This window comes from Zea mays, chromosome 5 (genome assembly GCF_902167145.1).
Source record: "Zea mays cultivar B73 chromosome 5, Zm-B73-REFERENCE-NAM-5.0, whole genome shotgun sequence".
Classification (NCBI taxonomy): Eukaryota; Viridiplantae; Streptophyta; class Magnoliopsida; order Poales; family Poaceae; genus Zea; species Zea mays.
In genome coordinates, this window is record NC_050100.1 from 35,709,633 (window position 1) to 35,729,975 (window position 20,343).

Genomic DNA, 20,343 nt, shown 5'->3' on the forward strand with positions numbered 1-20,343 from the left:
GCGCACATCATTCCTTTTTCCTTATTTGAATTCTTTTTCGTATAGGGCCTGATCCTAAGCAACGCGCTAAGAGCGCAGAAGAGCGCCGAAGATGAAAGTTATGAAATTGCGTTTAATAATTTACGCTCCGAAGTTATCAAGCTGAGAAATGAAGCTTTGGAAAAAGATAAAATTCTGCTTACATTGGTGGATAAAGTGAAAAAAGACGAAGCCGCTTCAAAGGCCCAATCCGAAGCTCAAAAACGCGAGATTAAAGATCTTCGGAAACAACTGGCTAGAGCTAAAGAGGAGCGCGCGCTTGAGGAAACGAATCGTGAACTTAGTGATTTTATGGTCAGCAAATTGGAATCAAGAGTTAAGGAGCTTCGCACATCGCAGAGGAAATGCTATGTTAAATCTATAGAATGCGTGAATAAAATTAAAAACAGCTTTGCTAGCGTCGGCGCCATTTCCAGCGAAGAGAATTTTTCTCGAGGCAATCCCGAAGATCCGCTGGAATGGATTAGCCACGAAGCAGAGGCCTTCGAAGAAATTCTAAACAGCCGCGGCGACATATGCGCTTTTTCAGGCGCTAGAGGAATTACTTCTGTGTTAGAGAAGAAGGGTTGCGGGCACGTAAAACTTTTAGCTCAGTCCGAAGCTACCTTATGCTCCGAAGATATCAAGGACCCCTCGGCCGAAGCAAGTGTGGTTGCTGGCAAATTTTTTACTGATATCTGGAACGACGGCGGCCGGGGAATGGCACAAGAGATTATCGAAAGGAGCGAAAAAGGCATCCACGAAGCTAGGAAAGTGGCAGAGACTGCCGAAAAGAGTAGGGAGCCCGAAAGACAGTTAGGTACCAACTAGTCGTTCTTGTTGCGCTGTAATTTTCATTTTAAACTTTGCTCGCGATTTGTAAAAGTACTGAAGAAGTGTTCTCTACGCTCAGAAGCTGTTGGACGATCTCCCCACACAAAAGGGGATGAAGAAATTAATCAGATGGCCGAAACTATCATGGACAAGGTCGTTGACCAACTTCTGAATAAAGCCGCCGAAGCAGTATTGAGGGAAGAATAGGTGCTTATTTGGAAAAAACATTTAAAGTGTAATCTATGTAACACTTTGTAGATTTGAATGTAATATACAAGTCTCTTTTCATTATTGAATTCTTTACGATGCATGAAACTTTAAATACATACCACTTTTGAGCCTTCGGCGAAAAAACACCTTCCCTTCTTTTCATGCGTCGTGAAGAAGATAGCCTTCGTCAAAATTATTCTGATGAATGACATCGATGCCTCGTGAAAACATTTCCCGAAGCTATTTTCCGAAGCTATGCAACTTTGATATTGATCTGATGAAGCTCGCCCATGTTTCGTGAAAATATTCCCCGAAACTGTATTCCGAAGCTATACAATTTCAATGTTACTTTTTCAAAGCATCCCTTCGAAGGTTTAGAGTGTCCCCTTCTCTTGCCAAATGCGATATGATGTATGATGCTTATGCTATGCAAAATGATGTGATGATGTTATGTTATGCATGTGACATTTGTTCCGAAGATACACATAAAATATATTCATAAGCTCTGCATTCCCTTAGGAACGTCTTTGGAGCTTCTTCGTCTTTTACTTAGACGGCATCAGCGTTGACTTTTCGCTGTAAGCCTCCCTTAGGAGCTTCTTCGTCTTTTACTTAGACGGTATCAGCGTTGACTTTTCGCTGTAAGCCTCCCTTAGGAGCTTCTTCGTCTTTTACTTAGACGGTATCAGCGTTGACTTTTCGCTGTAGGCTCTGCATTCCTTTAGGAACGACTTCTGAGCAGAAAACTTACGCTGCGCTCCCTTTGGAACGACTTTTTGTGACTTTAAAAACTTACTCTGCGTTCCTTAGAACGACTTTTTGTTACTCCGAAGGATTTTTAGTCCGAAGGTGTTTCTTGGTAACGGAAGAAATTTTAAGCTTCGGCAACTTAGGCCTGTGAATCAAATAAATTTTTCTCGTGGAAACAACGAAATTATTACATGGAAACTACCAATGTTTTTTGCTTCACAGAAAATAAAACTGAATAGAAAAGACTGCTATCAAAGGTAGGATATGTCAATAAATGTGCTTCGACTCTGGCACAGTGCTGTTGACTGTGCGAGCTTCGGACTGTTCTCTGAAGTCCCTCTGTTGTGGAGCGTATTGACTCCCTTCTGGCTGTTGACCTTGCTGCAATGGAGGTGGAGGCGGAGGCTGCTGCCAGGAAGCTTGAGGTTGACTTGCCGAAGCTACAGAAGCCGCAGGGTGGTTGTCTATGTATTGTGGGACATAAGGCGGATGAAACGAAGCAGTATGCAAAACCTGCTTCGACTGAGCTTGTTGAGATGCAGCTTCGGCTAGTTCCTTTTGCTTCTGGATTGTAACATGGCACGTCCTAGTGGTGTGGCCCTTGCCCTCTCCACAGAATAGGCAAAACAGTCTCCTTGGCTGATCTCCGAATCTTCCGCCGAAGTCCCTGGCGCCTCTGCCTCTTGGAGCTGGTGGCCGAAAGGAAGTTTGTTGTTGCCCCGAAGCCTGTGAGGAGCACTGCGGCCTGTTTTGCTGACTCCCCTTATCATCATTCTGAGCGCTATGAATGGAACGGACATGCCTCGGGTAGTATCTTCCTCCGAAGCCCCTGGTCATCTCAGAAAATCTGAAGGCCTCCTCCCTTCTTTGGCGAAAGTCATTGTCGGCACGAATGTACTCATCCATCTTTTGGAGCAATTTCTCCAAGGTCTGAGGAGGCTTCCGAGCAAAGTATTGAGCTGCAGGTCCAGGACGAAGCCCCTTGATCATGGCTTCGACAACGATTTCATTGGGCACCGTTGGTGCCTGCGCCCTCAATCGTAAGAACCTTCGGACATAAGCCTGAAGGTATTCTTCGTGATCCTGAATACACTGGAAGAGGGCTTGAGCTGTAACCGGCTTCGTTTGAAATCCTTGAAAGCTGGTCAGTAACATATCCTTCAGCTTCTGCCATGAAGTGATCGTTCCTGGCCGAAGGGAGGAATACCAGGTCTGAGCAACATTCCTGACGGCCATGACGAAAGACTTCGCCATGACTGCAGCGTTGCCCCCGTACGAAGACACTGTTGCTTCGTAGCTCATCAAGAATTGCTTCGGGTCGGAGTGGCCGTCAAACATGGGGAGCTGGGGTGGCTTATAGGATGGAGGCCAAGGAGTAGCCTGCAGCTCAGCAGACAGAGGAGAAGCATCATCAAAAACAAAATTTCCCTGATGGAAATTATCATACCAGTCGTCTTCGTTGACGAAGCCCTCCTGATGAAGGTCTTTCTGCTGAGGCCTTCTGTTCTGCTCATCGTGAGTGAGATGGCGAACTTCCTCAGAAGCTTCGTCAATTTGCCTTTGCAACTCAGCTAGGCGGGCCATCTTCTCCTTCTTCCTCTGCACTTGTTGATGTAGCATCTCCATCTCTCTGATTTCTTGGTCCAGCTCTTCTTCCTCAAGCGTCGGGCTAACAGCTTTTCTCTTCTGGCTTCTGGCCTCCCGAAGAGAGACGGTCTCCTGGTTGTGGTCCAGCGGTTGTAGTGCTGCAGCCCCAGCCGCTGAAGCTTTCTTCGGCGCCATAGCGAAGGTCTTCACGAAGACTCGAAGTGGAAGTGAGTTCACCGGAGGTGGGCGCCAATGTTGGAGACTTGTTCTCAAATTCTAAGAGTTAAGAACAAGGCAACATAAAAAGTGTTAAGTGTTAGGGTCCTTCGTCCCTCGAAGCATTATATCCCCTCGGGAAATAATGAGTCTCGGACGAAGGTCATGAGAGACATACCTTCGTAAACATGACAAGTAATGACGAAGGACTCACATAAAGCATGAAATATGATATAAGCATCACCAAAGAATCATTTCTATTTTATTAACATGGAAAAACAGAAATGATCCCAAATTACAAATGTACCTTCGATCCTGAGAGAAGGTGGAAAGTACGAGCGTGACGCCAAAAGCAAAATGACAAGTCCGCGTGAACAGTACGGGAGTACTGTTCATCTATTTATAGACGCGGGACGCAGCCCACGTAAAATTACATCCATGTCCATTACATTTGTTAACGGTTTATGGAAATCTATTGAGGACCCCGAAGTCTTTTCATCTTAAGGTCGGTTCCCCCTTGTGCCATCGCGCCGAAGCTTCCCTGCGTACAGCTTCGGCTGCCCCCGACCTTCGTCTGGCTCAGCCTTCGTCCTGGTCGTGCTCTATATCCATAATTCTGAATCCGAAAATACCTGTTCATATAATTCACTTGGAAAACATTGTCAAATCATGTTTTTGAGGACCTTCGGAGGACGAAGGCCCCCAACACTATATATATATTATGAGCCATAAGCTTCCAATAACTAGAGAAAGCTCAGGTCAGACGGTGCAATCCAGTCGAGCCGGACCAGGTCTGGGCGTCTATAAAAGAAGACCCGAAGTGCTAGGGTTCAAGTTTTTCACGCCCCATCCCGATTCATTAGTGACGACGGACACCTAGGGGTGTTCGATGGTGGCGGTTAACTGAGAGCGCGCGCAGCGGTGTATCGTCGGGCGGTGGCTGTGGTGGCCGCGGCTCCTCGACCCGGACGCGCGGTGGCGGTGGTTCCTCGATCCAAAGTAGTGGCGGCAGTTCCCAAGTCGGTGGCGCGGTGGCGGCGGCTCCCCGATCCAGATGGCAAGCGAAGGCGGGGGGCATGTGCGGGCAAGCGACGGTGTCTCTGGGGCCCCGAGGCGGCGGCATTCCTAAAGCAGGCGAGCAAGTGGTGCCCCCCAACGGGCGAGTAGCGACGGCGCCGCACGAGGCGCGAGGTTCGAGCGACATCATGGAAGGCGCGAGGTGCGCGCCGCGACGATCGCGTGTGACATCCTCCAATCCGGCGCAATTCGGACGGCTCGAGTGACGACCTCCATCTGTTCTTGTGTCGTCGACGATGTCCTCCGGCGACTATGTAACGCCCTGAATTTGAGAGTTAAATTTTTCTTTCTCCAGCACTCACCAAATTCGGGTGTTACCTTTTCTTTTTCTTTTTCTTCTCGCTATGTCTTGCCCTTTCTCAAAATTCTAGCGAGAGTTAACTCGATACTGTGTATAAGTAAACCATGGAAATGTTTCCTTTGGTTGTTGCGTCATGCTGGATCATGCATTTTTGTGTGTGTGTTTGCTTGGCTTTTGCGAAGCATGCATTTAGTAGGAAGCTAGAGTTAAAATGGAAAATATGAAAATAAGAAAATAGGAAAAGAAGCCCCCTGGCACGCGACCCAGCTGTGGCCTTTTCCCCCTCCCCTCCCCCCCCCCCCCCCCCCCCCCCCCCCGCGCGCGGCCCACCCCGTCTTGGGTCGGGCGGCTGGCGTACGACCCAGCCGCCCCTCAACAGCACCCCCGCTCCCTCCGCGTGCGTGCGCGCTAGGCGGTTGCCCAACCGCCGCCGCCCCTGGTGGGGCCCACCTGTCAGTGCCCAGGTCGCCCCCTGTTCATCTCCTCTAACCTCCACGACGCACGTTCTTTTTTCTCCCCCGCGCGGTTCGTATATCTCTCTCTTCCAAGCCGCCCGCGCCGCCCGGAGCCGTCCCTGCCCCTCGGCGCCGTCCGTCCGCGTCGTCCTCGTCCCCCACAGTGAGCCTGCCCGTCTCCCTTCTCCCCGACCCCCTACTCCCTGTGCTCGCGGCCCACGGCCTGGAGCTCGGTCGGCGTGCTCTGGCGCGCGGCCGGGGCTCGGCTCGTGCGGTCGTGGCGTCCCTGCCCGGCGCGGCCTCCTGCCCGGCATAGCGTGGCGCTCCTGTGCGGTGCCCCCGGCACGGCGCGCCCCCTAGCTTGGACTCCTGCCCGGCCGGCGCGGTCCTCCCCCCCCCCCCCCCCGCACGGCGCGACCCCTGGCGCGCAGCCATGGCTTGTGGCGCCCCCCTCGCGTCCTCCACTCCTTGGCGCGGCCCGGCGCGGTCCACCGTGCCCAGGCGCGTCCTGGCGCGCGGTGCCCCCGTTGCAGTCCCGGCGTGGCCCGCCATGCCCAGGTGCGGCCCCGGCCCGGCGCTGTCCCTACGCTCGGCGCGCGTTTTGCCCGCCCGTGGCCTGCTCGCCCGGCGCGGCGCGCGGTCGGCCGGCGTGGCCCGCGGCCATGGTGCCCGTGGCACGCGCGGAGTGCCCTGACGCGCGTGCGACGAGCTCGTCTACCCCTAGACGCCCTCGTCTACCCCCCTGCAAATCCTGTGCGTTGAGCGTGTTGTTTATTTCATGTAGTTAAACTCCACTTAGAATCGTTCACAATAATTATCTCACGTAGTTAAACGACGACTTTATTAGTGCCGGCCAATCGGAAACCAAGTGTAACTCTATTAGTGCATGTGGTTAAAACCTATTAGTATGGCTAGGTGGAATTACATGTTATAATAATTAATCGCAAAGCCTGCACGTAACATTTCTCGACTATAGCTTTAGCTGTTGCGACTCCTTTTCTCTTTCTCGCAATTACGAATGCAAACCATATGTCACGTGCGTGTTCATTCGATCTGTTCTCTTGTATGGTGTATTGTTTATTTCCTAATTCAAGGATATGGATGTATGTTTGCACTCGCATAGATAATGGTCTGGTTGCGGAGTCCGAAGAGATCACAGGAGAAGACCCTGAGCAGCTGCTGGTTGGTGGAGGCAAGTGTCCCTTGACGTATCTATGTGCTATACATTCTATAATTCACTTTTCGCATTTACACAGTTTATACCTAAGGATTGACTAGCTTTTGTTTACCTTGTCCTTGCTTACCTATATGTGTTGGGTTATTTTTGTTTTAGCTTCATGTTAGTGCTTCACATTAATCAATGAACATGATGAGATTATCTATGATACGTTGTTTTCCCTTTTGATTATGATGATACACTTGTGGCATTTAAGGGGGCTCGAGCGGTTTCTCGAGTGCCTCTCTGTAAGGACCTGTTCGTTGGATGACCACTTGGGAAAATAGTGCAATCGTGAGGGTGGTATGAGACGCCCTTAGCTGAATAATTAGAGGAACTGAGGTGTAGTTCGCTTCGCCGTCATGCCGTCAATAGGGCTCGGTGTATGCGGCTCACTCTGCCAAGGGTGGATTGCCCCTTGGGGAGGAGTGCGGTACATTTAGGAAACCTAACAGGTGGCTACAGCCTCGGGGAATCTTTGTAAAGGCTTCCTAGTGATACCCTGCCAGGCCACCTAGGTAGTGGTCAATGGAGAGTAGCTCTCTCCGGGCAGAAAGGGAATCACGACTTATGGGTAAAGTGCGCAACCTCTGCAGAGTGTTATGAAACTGATATATCAGTCGTGCTCGCGGTTATGAGCGACCAAGGGAGCTCCATTGATTAGAGATACTTGATCAGAGATGTTTGGATTACATGTGGTGATGAGGATGATGGTTATGACTATGGTAATGGTAAGTGGTATTCTTTCCGTTTGGAAAGGGTACTTTGGGTTAAGAACTTGGGTTAATGCTAAAATCTGGCTTTCTACTAGTAATAATAACCTGACCAACTAAAAGCAACTGCTTGACTTAACTCCACGTAAAGCTAGTCCACTACAACCAAACGTGACAATTGCTGAGTATGTTAATGTGTACTCACCCTTGCTTTACACACCAACCCCCCCAGGTTGTCCACGTTGCAACCACTGCTCAGGAGAAGATGAAACCGTGGAGGAATACTTCCAGGAGTTCCAAGAGTACGACGAGTTTTAGGCGTGGGTTAGCGGCAAACCCCCAGTCGGCTACCTGTGAAGGCCGCGTGTATCTATGTTTCGTTTTCGCACTTTGATTACTGTTAAAGACTATGTGGATGTCCCAGACATCATGATGTAATCGACTATTATTACTCTTTTATGTTATTATTTGAGCACTGTGTGATGATGTTCAGTTATGTAATTATTGTGTACGTGAATTGCTAATCCTGGCACGTACATAGTTCGCATTCGGTTTGCCTTCTAAAACCGGGTGTGACAGGCTACCTCCTCCAATTCGTGTTGTTTTTCGATTATTGTGTTTTATTCCTACCACATGCACTATTTACACTAAAAATTGTACAATTTATGCTTGAACACGGAGTTCGTATATCGGTTTACTGCATGTATATTTTTTGCATGCACATTGGAAAGACAATTCTTTGATTTGTGTTGTTCGTAATAAACATAAAAAATCAAATCATTTATGTTTGTAACTGACAGATTTTATGTCTGCCATAAAACTGTCCCTAATTCCCGTCTGTTCGTAATTACCATAAAATATCAAATCAAATCACTTATGTTCGTAATTGCCAGATTTTTACGTCTACCATAAAACTGTCACTAATTCCCGTTGGCATTATTAGTTAGATCGATATTAAGTTTTCTATCAATTATACTACAACGGTGTAAGTGTTTATGCGACGTTGTATAAGAATTTATGCTCTATGTGACTCATGTTATCCATTTTTTGTGCGCGTGCAGTGGAAATGAAAATATAATCTAAAATTTTCGCGCATGCGATGAAACTTCCACGATTTGTCATAATTTTTGGATCTGTATGAAAATAGAATCGCATGTATGCGACTTCTATGTTTTTCAGATCTACCATAAAATAGGATCGTAAATACAACCCACTAGAGCTATCAATATCTCACATGGACTCGGTATTTACGCTTATAACTGATGAGTTTTATGCTCAAAACTTAAGGTTTTTACGCTCGAACCTAGAGATGCGTCCACCAGTGAACCACATGCCAGATTTTTTGCGCAGTGTACTGAATCGCATAAATAATTACAACATATAGCATAATTTGTATCACTATATATCATAAACTGGTTTCAACGAGACTAGCAGCATGTATGTAGAAGGGATTCTATATTTATGGAGAAAATAAATCATTAAATACGATTTTTTGTTTCCATGCATGCCAATTCATTTTCCTTTCGTCGCACATTTTTGCCATCCTAAATTTGTGTGCATGTATCAGGAAACAATTTTTTACGCAATGTACCGAATTGCATAAATATATACACCGTGTAGCATAATTAGTATCATATATATATATATATATACGGCGGCACTAAAATGCACCTGGGTGCATTCTCTATATTGAATGCACCCAGGGTGCAATAACACTCCGAGCACGCCCTCGGCCCTCCTGTACGCGCGCCTCCCTGCCCCCCGTCGCGAGTATCCTCTAATTGCAAACCTAAGTCTCTGTTTTTACTCCTTGATTACCATTGCATGCTATGTTGTTACTCCAGTTGCAACGTTTGTTGCTTGTTGATTGCAACTATGGGTATCCGCTAATTGCAAACTCATGATTGTGTGTTGTTCTGCAGGATGCAAACATACTTGATGTGTTTGTCCCCAGGGTGCGGCAAACATTTGATACAAGGGAAGAATCCTACCTCTTTTACCTTGACTATGCAAAGTTAGCTGGTTTTAGTGTCAGGACAAAGAGGTGTAATTGCAACTGCTGGTGTGGTGTGATTGCAACCCCGCATTAGGTGTGATTGCAACTGTTGTATAATTCTACCCAAATATCTGTTAAAAAATGTAAACAAAATGATTGCAACTGCTGGTGTGTTGTAATTGCAACTACTGGTGTGGTGTGGATGCAACTGCTGAGTTGCTCTGATGTGATTGCAAGTACTGAATAACTCTGGGAAATTTTGTTAAAAAATATGATTGCAACTGCTGGTCTGGTGTAATTGCAACTGCTGGTCTGGTGTGATTGCAACTTCTATATAACTAGATGCAACTGCTGATCTGGTTCGAAAATTGTAGCATTCTGTCGGGAGCGTGCGGGAGGAACGAAGACGAAGCGTCGGTTCGGCCTGGGTGGGGCGGTTGGCTCGGACCAGGTGCTCCTGGCGTGTAGGTTCGGCCTGGGTGCATTCTCTATATTGAATGCACCCAGGTGTAATATATAAATACAGTATATATATATATCATAAACTAGTTATACCGAGTTTAACTGCATGGATGTTGGAGTTATCCTATATTTATAGAGAAAATAAAGCATTAAATACGATTTTTTTGTTTCCATACTTGCCAATTCATTTCCTTGTATCATATGTTTTGCCATCCTAATTTTGTGCGCATGCACCATGTAAAAAAATTATGCACTGTATTGAATTGCATAAATATTTATACCATGTAGCATATTTAGTATCAGTATATATCATAAACTGGTCCCGACGAGCCTAGCTGCATGGATATTGCTGCGATCCTATATTTATTGATAAATAAAAGCATTTAAAATAGAAACTGTCACATATCTCTTTCCTAAATTTACGTGCATGCAGGGAAACATATTTGACTCATGCATGCATTCATACACAGTGTTTCTCTTCCTAAATTTACGTGCAGCCGGAGTCATTGACTTTGTCGTCCCTTGGCTCGTTGAAGATGGACTCCTTCTCATTGTCGTTGACCACCATCCCCTTTCCCTTAGGATCCATCTCTTCGGGCGATTAGTCCCTTTCTTGAAGAGAACGGCTCCGATACCAATTGAGAGCACCTAGAGGGGGGTGAATAGGTGATCCTGTAGAAACTTAAATTTTAAAGCCACAAACTTGATTAAGTGTTAGAGCAATAAAGCCAAGTGGCTAGAGAGGAGTTCTTACGAAACACAATAACCACAAAAGATCAACACAGAGAGGCACAGTGGTTTATCCCGTGGTTCGGCCAAGTCCAACACTTGCCTACTCCATGTTGTGGCGTCCCAACGGACGAGGGTTGCACTCAACCCTTTCAAGTGGTCCAAAGACCCACTTGAATACCACAGTGTTTCTCTTCCTTTCACTATATCCCGTTTGCGAGGAATCTCCACAACTTGGAGTCTCTCGCCCTTACAAAAGATGATCACAAATGAACACGAAAGTAAGGATGGGATGAGCAACACACACAAGTCCACAGCAATACGCACACACACACGGCCAAGACTTGAGCTCAAATGAATATCACAAAGTTCTCACTAGAACGGAGCTCAAATCACTAAGAATGTCAAATGAGTGTGCAAAGACGAAGTGTGAATGATCAAGAATGCTAAAAGTATGCTTGGCGTTCTCCTCCATGCGCCTAGGGGTCCCTTTTATAGCCCCAAGGCAGCTAGGAGCCGTTGAGAGCAATCTAGGAAGGCAAATCTTGCCTTCTGTCGACTGGTGCACCGGACAGTCCGGTGCACCACCGGACACTGTCCGGTGCAGATTTCTTTCCTGTTTTGGCGCAGCCAACCGTTGGTGATTTGGAGCCGTTGGCGCACCGGACAGTCCGGTGCCCCTTCAGACCGTTGGCCCGGCCACGCGTCACGCCCGGATTGCGCGGCCGACCATTGGCTCGGCCAATCATAGGCTCACCGGACAGTCCGGTGCACCACCGGACAGTCCGGTGATTTTTAGCCGTACGCCGCCGTCGAGTTCCCGAGAGCGGCCAGTTGACCAACGCCAGCCTGGCGCACCGGACACTGTCCGGTGCACCACCGGACAGTCCGGTGCACCCAGACTGAGCAGAGTCTTGGCTGCTCGAGCCAAGTCTTTTCCATTTTTCTTTTCTCTGATTCTAGCACTTAGACAAATATGTTAGTACACAAAAACCAATGTACTAAGTCTAGAATCATACCTTTGTATTGATTTGCACCTTGTCCACCATTTGGGTTAGTTTAACACATAACCATTTGTGTTGGACACTTAATCACCAAAATACTTAGAAATGGCCCAAGGGCACATTTCCCTTTCAATCTCCCCCTTTTTGGTGATTTATGCCAACACAACAAAAAACAACATATAGAAGTGCAATCATCAATGCAAATGAGAACAAGAATTTTGTTTTGATTCAAATTTGGCATATTTGGATCATTCTTTGCCACCACTTGGTTTGTTTTGCAAATCAAACTCAATTTCCTATCTCTAAGTCAAATTCACTTGTTGAGGCATAGAGAAAGGTATTCCAAGAGAAATTGATCAAAGATTCAAAAACTCCCCCTTTTTCCCATAATTAAACATTCTCCCCACAAGAGACCAATTTTTGACAAGAAGAGACATTAAGAGGATTTTGACAAAACAAAAACTCTAACTCTACTATTTTCAAAATTCTCAAGTGGTAGCTGATCCATTTCTTGCTTTGGCCTTATTTTCTCCCCCTTTGGCATCAAGCACCAAAACGGGATCAATCTTGGCCTTTAAACCCCATTGCCTCACCAAAATCCTCAAATAAGAATAAAGAGGCAATAAGATCATAGAGATGAACTTGGAGTAAGTTACCCTCTCATCGGAGTGCAGTGGAAGTCTTTCATGGTCCAAGTCCACCTTTCCCTTTCAATGCACCTTTGTGACTAATTTAAGAAAACTCAAGCACATGGTTAGTCTCAAAGGATCAAGTTGTAGCACATCTCCCCCTAAATATGTGCATCACTCACACATGGACTTTTAAGGTCCGGGGTTGTTTTGTACAACTTGATCACCATAATTAAGCAACAAAATGCATAAAGAAACATGATCAAGGCATAAAACACATGTATGCTATAAATCAATCCAAGTTCCGCGAATCTAAGACATTTAGCTCACTACGCAACCTACAAAAGGTCTTCTCATCTAAAGGCTTGATAAAGATATCGTCTAGCTGGTTCTTGGTGCTAACATAAAACACTTCAATATCTCCCTTTTGCTGGTGGTCTCTCAAAAAATTATGTCGGATGTCTATGTGTTTAGTGCGGCTGTGTTCAACAGGATTATGCGCCATGCAGATAGCACTCTCATTATCACATAGGAGTGGGACTTTGCTCAGATTGTAGCCAAAGTCCCGGAGGGTTTGCCTCATCCAAAATAGTTGTGCGCAACATTGTCCTGCGGCAACATACTCGGCCTCAGTGGTGGATAGGGCAACGGAAGTTTGTTTCTTAGAACTCCAAGACACCAGGGACCTTCCTAAGAATTGGCACATCCTTGATGTACTCTTCCTATCAACCTTACATCCAGCATAATCGGAGTCTGAATATCCAATTAAGTCAAAGGTAGACCCCTTTGGATACCAGATCCTGAAGCAAGGCGTAGCGACTAAATATCTAAGAATTCGCTTCACGGCCACTAAGTGACACTCCCTTGGATCGGATTGAAATCTAGCACACATGCATACACTAAGCATAATATCTGGTCTAATAGCGCATAAGTAAAGCAAGGAACCTATCATAGATCGGTATGCTTTTTGATCAACGGACTTACCTCCTTTGTTTAGGTCGACGTGTCCATCCGTTCCCATTGGAGTCTTTGCGGGCTTGGCGTCCTTCATCCCAAACCGCTTGATTAAGTCTTGCGTGTACTTCATTTGGAAGATGAAAGTGTCGTCCTTGAGTTGCTTCACTTGGAACCCAAGGAAGTAGTTCAACTCGCCCATCATCGACATTTCAAACTTTTGAGTCATCACCCTGCTAAATTCTTCACAAGACTTTTGGTTAGTAGAACCAAATATTATGTCATCGACATAAATTTGGCACACAAATAAGTCACCATCACAAGTCTTAGTGAATAAAGTTGGATCGACTTTCCCAACCTTGAAAGCATTAGCAATTAAAAAGTCTCAAAGGCATTCATACCATGCTCTTGGGGCTTGCTTAAGTCCATAGAGCGCCTTAGAGAGCTTACACACGTGGTCGGGGTATCAGTCATCCTCAAAGCTAGGGGGTTGCTCTACGTACACCTCCTCCTTGATTGGCCCGTTGAGGAAAGCGCTCTTCACATCCATTTGGAACAACCTGAAAGAATGGTGAGCGGCATAGGCTAACAATATGCGAATTGACTCTAGCCTAGCCACAGGAGCAAAAGTCTCCTCAAAGTCCAAGCCTGCGACTTGGGCATAACCTTTTGCCACAAGTCGTGCCTTGTTCCTTGTCACCACCCCGTGCTCGTCCTGTTTGTTGCGGAACACCCACTTGGTTCCCACAACGTTTTGCTTGGGACGTGACACCAGTGTCCAAACTTCATTTCTCTTGAAATTATTGAGCTCCTCCTGCATGGCCAACACCTAGTCCGGATCTAGCAAGGCCTCTTCTACCCTGAAAGGCTCAATAGAAGAGACAAAAGAGTAATGCTCCCAAAAATTAACTAATCTAGAGTGAGTAGTTACTCCCTTGCTAATATCACCTAATATTTGGTCGACAAGATGATTCCTTTGAATCGTCGCTCGAACTTGAGTTGGAGGGGCATGTTGTGCTTCTTCCTCCATAACATGATCATCTTGTGCTCCCCCTTGATCACACGCCTCTTCTTGATGAACCTGTTCATCGTCTTGAGTTGGGGGTGCACCATTGTTGAGGAAGAAGGTTGATCTTGCTCTTGGTGTTCCTGTGGTCGCACATCTCCAATCGCCATGGTGCGAATTGCGTCCGTTGGAACATCATATTCATCTACATCATTAGGATCAACAACTTGATCTCTTGGAGAGCCATTAGTCTCATCAAATACAACGTCGCTAGAGACTTCAACCAAACCCTATGATTTTGTTGAAGACCCTATACGCCTTTGTATTTGAGTCATAACCTAACAAAAACCCTTCTACAACTTTGGGAGCAAATTTAGAATTCCTACATTTCTTCACTAGAATGTAGCATTTACTCCCAAATACACGAAAGTATGAAACATTGGGTTTGTTACCGGTTAGAAGTTCATACGAAGTCTTCTTGAGGAGGCGATGAAGGTAGACCCGGTTTATGGCATGGCAAGTCGTGTTCACGGCTTCCGACCAAAACCTTTCGGGCGTCTTGAACTCTCCAAGCATCGTCCTCGCCATGTCGATGAGCATCCTGTTCTTCCTCTCTACCACACCGTTTTGCTGTGGTGTGTAGGGGGCGGAGAACTCGTGCTTGATTCCTGCCTCCTCAAGGTACTCCTCCACTTGAAGGTTCTTGAACTCGGACCCGTTGTTGCTCCTTATCTTTTTCACCTTGAGCTCAAATTCATTTTGAGCTCTCCTTAGGAAGCGCTTGAGGGTCCCTTGGGTTTCAGATTTATCCTGCAAAAAGAATACCCAAGTGAAGCGGGAAAAATCATCAACAATTACTAAACCATACTTACTTCCCCCGATGCTAAGGTAGGCGATGGGTCCGAAGAGGTCCATATGCAGCAGCTCCAGGGGTCTTGATGTTGTCATCACGTTCTTGCTGTGATGCGCATTTCCCACTTGTTTACCTGCTTGACAAGCTGCACAAGGTCTATCTTTTTCGAAAGTCACATTTGTTAGACCTAACACATGTTCTCCCTTTAGAAGTTTGTGAAGGTTCTTCATCCCCACATGTGCTAAATGGCGATGCCACAGCCAGCCCATGCTAGTCTTAGCAATTAAGCATGCATCTAGACCGGCCTCCTCTTTTGCAAAATCAACTAAATAAAGTTTGCCGTCTAGTACACCCTTAAAAGCTAATGAACCATCACTTCTTCTAAAGGCAGACACATCTACATTTGTGAATAAGCAATTATAACCCATATTACAAAGTTGACTAACGGACAACAAGTTATACCCGAGCGACTCAACTAAAGACACATTATAAATGGAGTGCTCGGATGAAATAGCAATCTTTCCTAGACCTTTAACCTTGCCTTGGTTCCCATCACCGAATATGATTGAATCTTGGGAATCCTTGTTCTTGACGTAGGAGGTGAACATCTTCTTCTCCCCCGTCATGTGGTTTGTGCATCCGCTGTCGATAATCTAGCTTGAGCCCCGGGATGCATAAACCTGCAAGGCAAATTTAGGCTTGGGTTTTAGGTACCCAACTTGTGTTGGGTCCTACAAGGTTAGTAACAATGGTCTTAGGGACCCAAATGCAAGTTTTATCTCCCTTGCATTTTGCCCCTAATTTCCTAGCAATCACTTTCTTATTCTTCCTGCAAATTGCAAAAGAAGCATTGCAAGCATGATAAATTGTAGAAGGTTCATTACTTGATTTTCTAGGTACATGAACAACATTTCTCCTAGGCATATCTCTACCATGCACAAAGGAAGAACTTGAAGCAAACATGGCATTTGAGTCATAAGCATTGTAACTCCTATCATGATGAACATTTCTAGAGAACTTCCTATCATGATACATAAAAGCATGGTTCTTTTGACTATTATTTGCCATAGGGGCCTTCCCTTTCTCCTTGGCGGGGATGGGAGCCTTATGACTTGTTAAGTTCTTGGCTTCCCTTCGAAAACCAAGCCCATCCTTAATAGAGGGGTGTCTACCAATAGTATAGGCATCCCTTGCAAATTTTAGTTTATCAAATTCATTTTTGCTAGTCTTAAGTTGGGCATTAAGACTAGCCACTTCATCATTTAATTTGGAAATGAAAATTAAGTGTTCACTACAAGCATCAACATTAAAATCCTTACACCTATTACAAATTACTACATGATCAATACATGAGCTAGATTTATTAGCTACTTCTAACTTAGTATTTAAGTCATCATTAATACTCTTTAAGTTAGAAATAGATTCATGGCATGTAGATAGTTCACATGAAAGCATTTCATTTCTTTTAACTTCTAGAACAAGAGAATTTTGTGCACTAACAAATTTATCATGCTCTTCATATAAAAGATCCTCTTGTTTCTCTAACAATCTATTTTTCTCATTCAAGGCATCAATTAATTCATTGATCTTATCAATTTTAGTTCTATCTAAACCTTTGAATAAACTATCATAGTCTACTTCATCATCACTAGACTCATCATCACTTGAAGAAGCATATGTAATAGTACTTCTAGTATTTACCTTCTTCTCCTTTGCCATGAGGCATGCGTGATGCTCGTTGGGGAAGAGAGCCGACTTGTTGAAGGCTGAGCCGGCGAGTCCTTCGTTGTTGGAGTCGGACGAGGAGCAATCCGAATCTCACTCCTTTCCAAGGTGTGCCTTGCCCTTCGCCTTTTTGTAGGTCTTCTTCTTTTCCCACTTTCCACTCTTTCCTTGTTCCTGGTCACTATCATTATCGGGACAGTTAGCAATAAAGTGACCAATCTTACCGCACTTGAAGCAGGAGCGCTTCCCCTTCGTCTTGCTCTTGTTGGGGTGCTCCTTGCGACCTTTGAGCGCCGTCTTGAAGCGCTTGATGATGAGGGCCATTTCATCTTCATTTAGCCCGACCACCTCAACTTGCGCCACCTTGCTAGGTAGCGTCTCCCTGCTACTTGTTGCCTTGAGAGCAACGGTTTGAGGCTCGTAGATTGGGCCATTCAATGCCTCATCAACGTATCTCGCCTCCTTGATCATCATTCGCCCGCTTACAAACTTTCCGAGTATTTCCTCGGACGTCATCTTGATGTACCTAGGATTCTCACGAATAGAATTTACAAGATGAGGATCAAGGACGGTGAAGGACCTTAGCATGAGTCGGACGACGTCGTGGTCCGTCCATCTAGTACTCCCATAGCTCCTTATCTTGTTGACCAGGGTCTTGAGCCTATTGTACGTTTGAGTTGGCTCCTGTCCTCTGATCATCGCGAACCTTCCTAGTTCGCCTTCCACCAACTCCATCTTGGTGAGCATGGTGACGTTGTTCCCCTCATGCGAGATCTTGAGGGTGTCCCAGATTTGCTTGGCATTATCTAAGCCGCTCACCTTATTGTATTCTTTCCTGCACAAAGATGCTAAAAGAACAGTAGTAGCTTGTGCATTTTTATGGATTTGTTCATTGATAAACATGGAGTTATTCGAACTATCAAATTGCATCCCATTTTCTACTATCTCCCATATACTTGGATGAAGAGAGAACAAGTGGCTACGCATTTTGTGACTCCAAAATCTGTAGTCCTCTCCATCAAAGTGTGGGGGTTTACCAAGTGGAATGGAAAGCAAATGAGCATTTGAATTATGCGGAATACGAGAATAATCAAAAGAAAAGTTCGAGTTAACCGTTTTCTTTTTCTCCTCGTATTCGTCGTCCTTTTGAGAAGAGGAAGATTTGTCGCTGTCGTAGTAGACAACCTTCCTGATGCGCCTCTTCTTCTTTCCGTCTTTCTTCTTTTGACTTGAGTCGGAGTCATTGACTTTGTCGTCCCTTGGCTCGTTGAAGATGGACTCCTTCTCATTGTCGTTGACCACCATCCCCTTTCCCTTAGGATCCATCTCTTCGGGCGATTAGTCCCTTTCTTGAAGAGAACGGCTCCGATACCAATTGAGAGCACCTAGAGGGGGGTGAATAGGTGATCCTGTAGAAACTTAAATTTTAAAGCCACAAACTTGATTAAGTGTTAGAGCAATAAAGCCAAGTGGCTAGAGAGGAGTTCTTACGAAACACAATAACCACAAAAGATCAACACAGAGAGGCACAGTGGTTTATCCCGTGGTTCGGCCAAGTCCAACACTTGCCTACTCCATGTTGTGGCGTCCCAACGGACGAGGGTTGCACTCAACCCTTTCAAGTGGTCCAAAGACCCACTTGAATACCACAGTGTTTCTCTTCCTTTCACTATATCCCGTTTGCGAGGAATCTCCACAACTTGGAGTCTCTCGCCCTTACAAAAGATGATCACAAATGAACACGAAAGTAAGGATGAGATGAGCAACACACACAAGTCCACAGCAATACGCACACACACACGGCCAAGACTTGAGCTCAAATGAATATCACAAAGTTCTCACTAGAACGGAGCTCAAATCACTAAGAATGTCAAATGAGTGCGCAAAGACGAAGTGTGAATGATCAAGAATGCTAAAAGTATGCTTGGTGTTCTCCTCCATGCGCCTAGGGGTCCCTTTTATAGCCCCAAGGCAGCTAGGAGCCGTTGAGAGCAATCCAGGAAGGCAAATCTTGCCTTCTGTTGACTGGTGCACCGGACAGTCCGGTGCACCACCGGACACTGTCCGGTGCAGATTTCTTTCCTGTTTTGGCGCAGCCGACCGTTGGTGATTTGGAGCCGTTGGCGCACCGGACAGTCCGGTGCCCCTTCAGACCGTTGGCCCGGCCACGCGTCACGCCCGGATTGCGCGGCCGACCGTTGGCTCGGCCAACCCTTGACTCACCGGACAGTCCGGTGCACCACCGGACAGTCCGGTGATTTTTAGCCGTACGCCGCCGTCGAGTTCCCGAGAGCGGCCAGTTGACCAACACCAGCCTGGCGCACCGGACACTGTCTGGTGCACCACCGGACAGTCCGGTGCACCCAGACTGAGCAGAGTCTTGGCTGCTCGAGCCAAGTCTTTTCCATTTGTCTTTTCTCTGATTCTAGCACTTAGACAAATATGTTAGTACACAAAAACCAATGTACTAAGTCTAGAATCATACCTTTGTATTGATTTGCACCTTGTCCACCATTTGGGATAGTTTAACACATAACCATTTGTGTTGGACACTTAATCACCAAAATACTTAGAAATGGCCCAAGGGCACATTTTCCTTTCACTTCTCCCCGCGCACAGTCCATTCCCATGTTCTGCCACCATTCTATATCTATCATTCTCATTCCCCCTCCCCGCAAAGCCCATTCCCATTCTCATTCCCCCGTACAGCCGAAGCCTAGCTAAAATTAAAAAAATACGGACCCAAGGGGATTCGAACCCGTAACCTCTCAAGCAAATGCTAGGAGTAGCTACCACTACACCACATGTGTGTTTATATCTACATCTATAACAGAAAACACATATACTATATCTCTCCCCAAGCCCACCTACTACCCTTGCATAATGTGTAGTAGTAGATAAGTATCACCGAGATTCTTGAATTATATTTTTGGACGGAGGGAGTAGTATTTAAAGAAGAGCCTTGCATGCAATTTCTTTTGTTTGAATGATGTTTTCAACTTAAATTCCTTTTTTGCATGTGTGACATTTATTCTTCGTAATGTTTTTCCCATGGATCTGACTTGTGAGTCATTTTTATAAACCAACGCCAAACATGAATCCATGTTTCTTACTTGAAAACCCCGAACAAACACAATTAGCAGGAGGCACTCGTGTTGGGGTCACTCATCGACGACAAGAAGAAACTTGGCGACTGCCAGTTCGACCTCTAGAAACAGTCCTACGTGGCCGCATGTGCCGCTATGTACGACAAGCTCCAGCGCAGCCGCCGCTTGGACGCGGTGCAGAGCGGCTGCTCCACGCTGTCCATCGTCAAGAAGGGGGACCTCATGGTCGTCGCCAACGTCGGCGACTCTCAGGTTGTTCTGGGCACCGCATTCGACAACGACGCCATCACGTCATCCAGCTCATCGTCCACCTGAAGCCCAACCTGCCACGTAAGTCGCTACTAACTGGCCATAAATTCTTGTGCGCTGAGACGATGGTCGTTGCTAACGTTGTATGAGTGTCCTCGAACACGATGTATGTAGAGGAGTAGCGCATCCGGTGGTGCAACGGCCAGGGGTACTACCTTGCTGATGAGCCTGGGGTGCACTTCGTTTTACAGC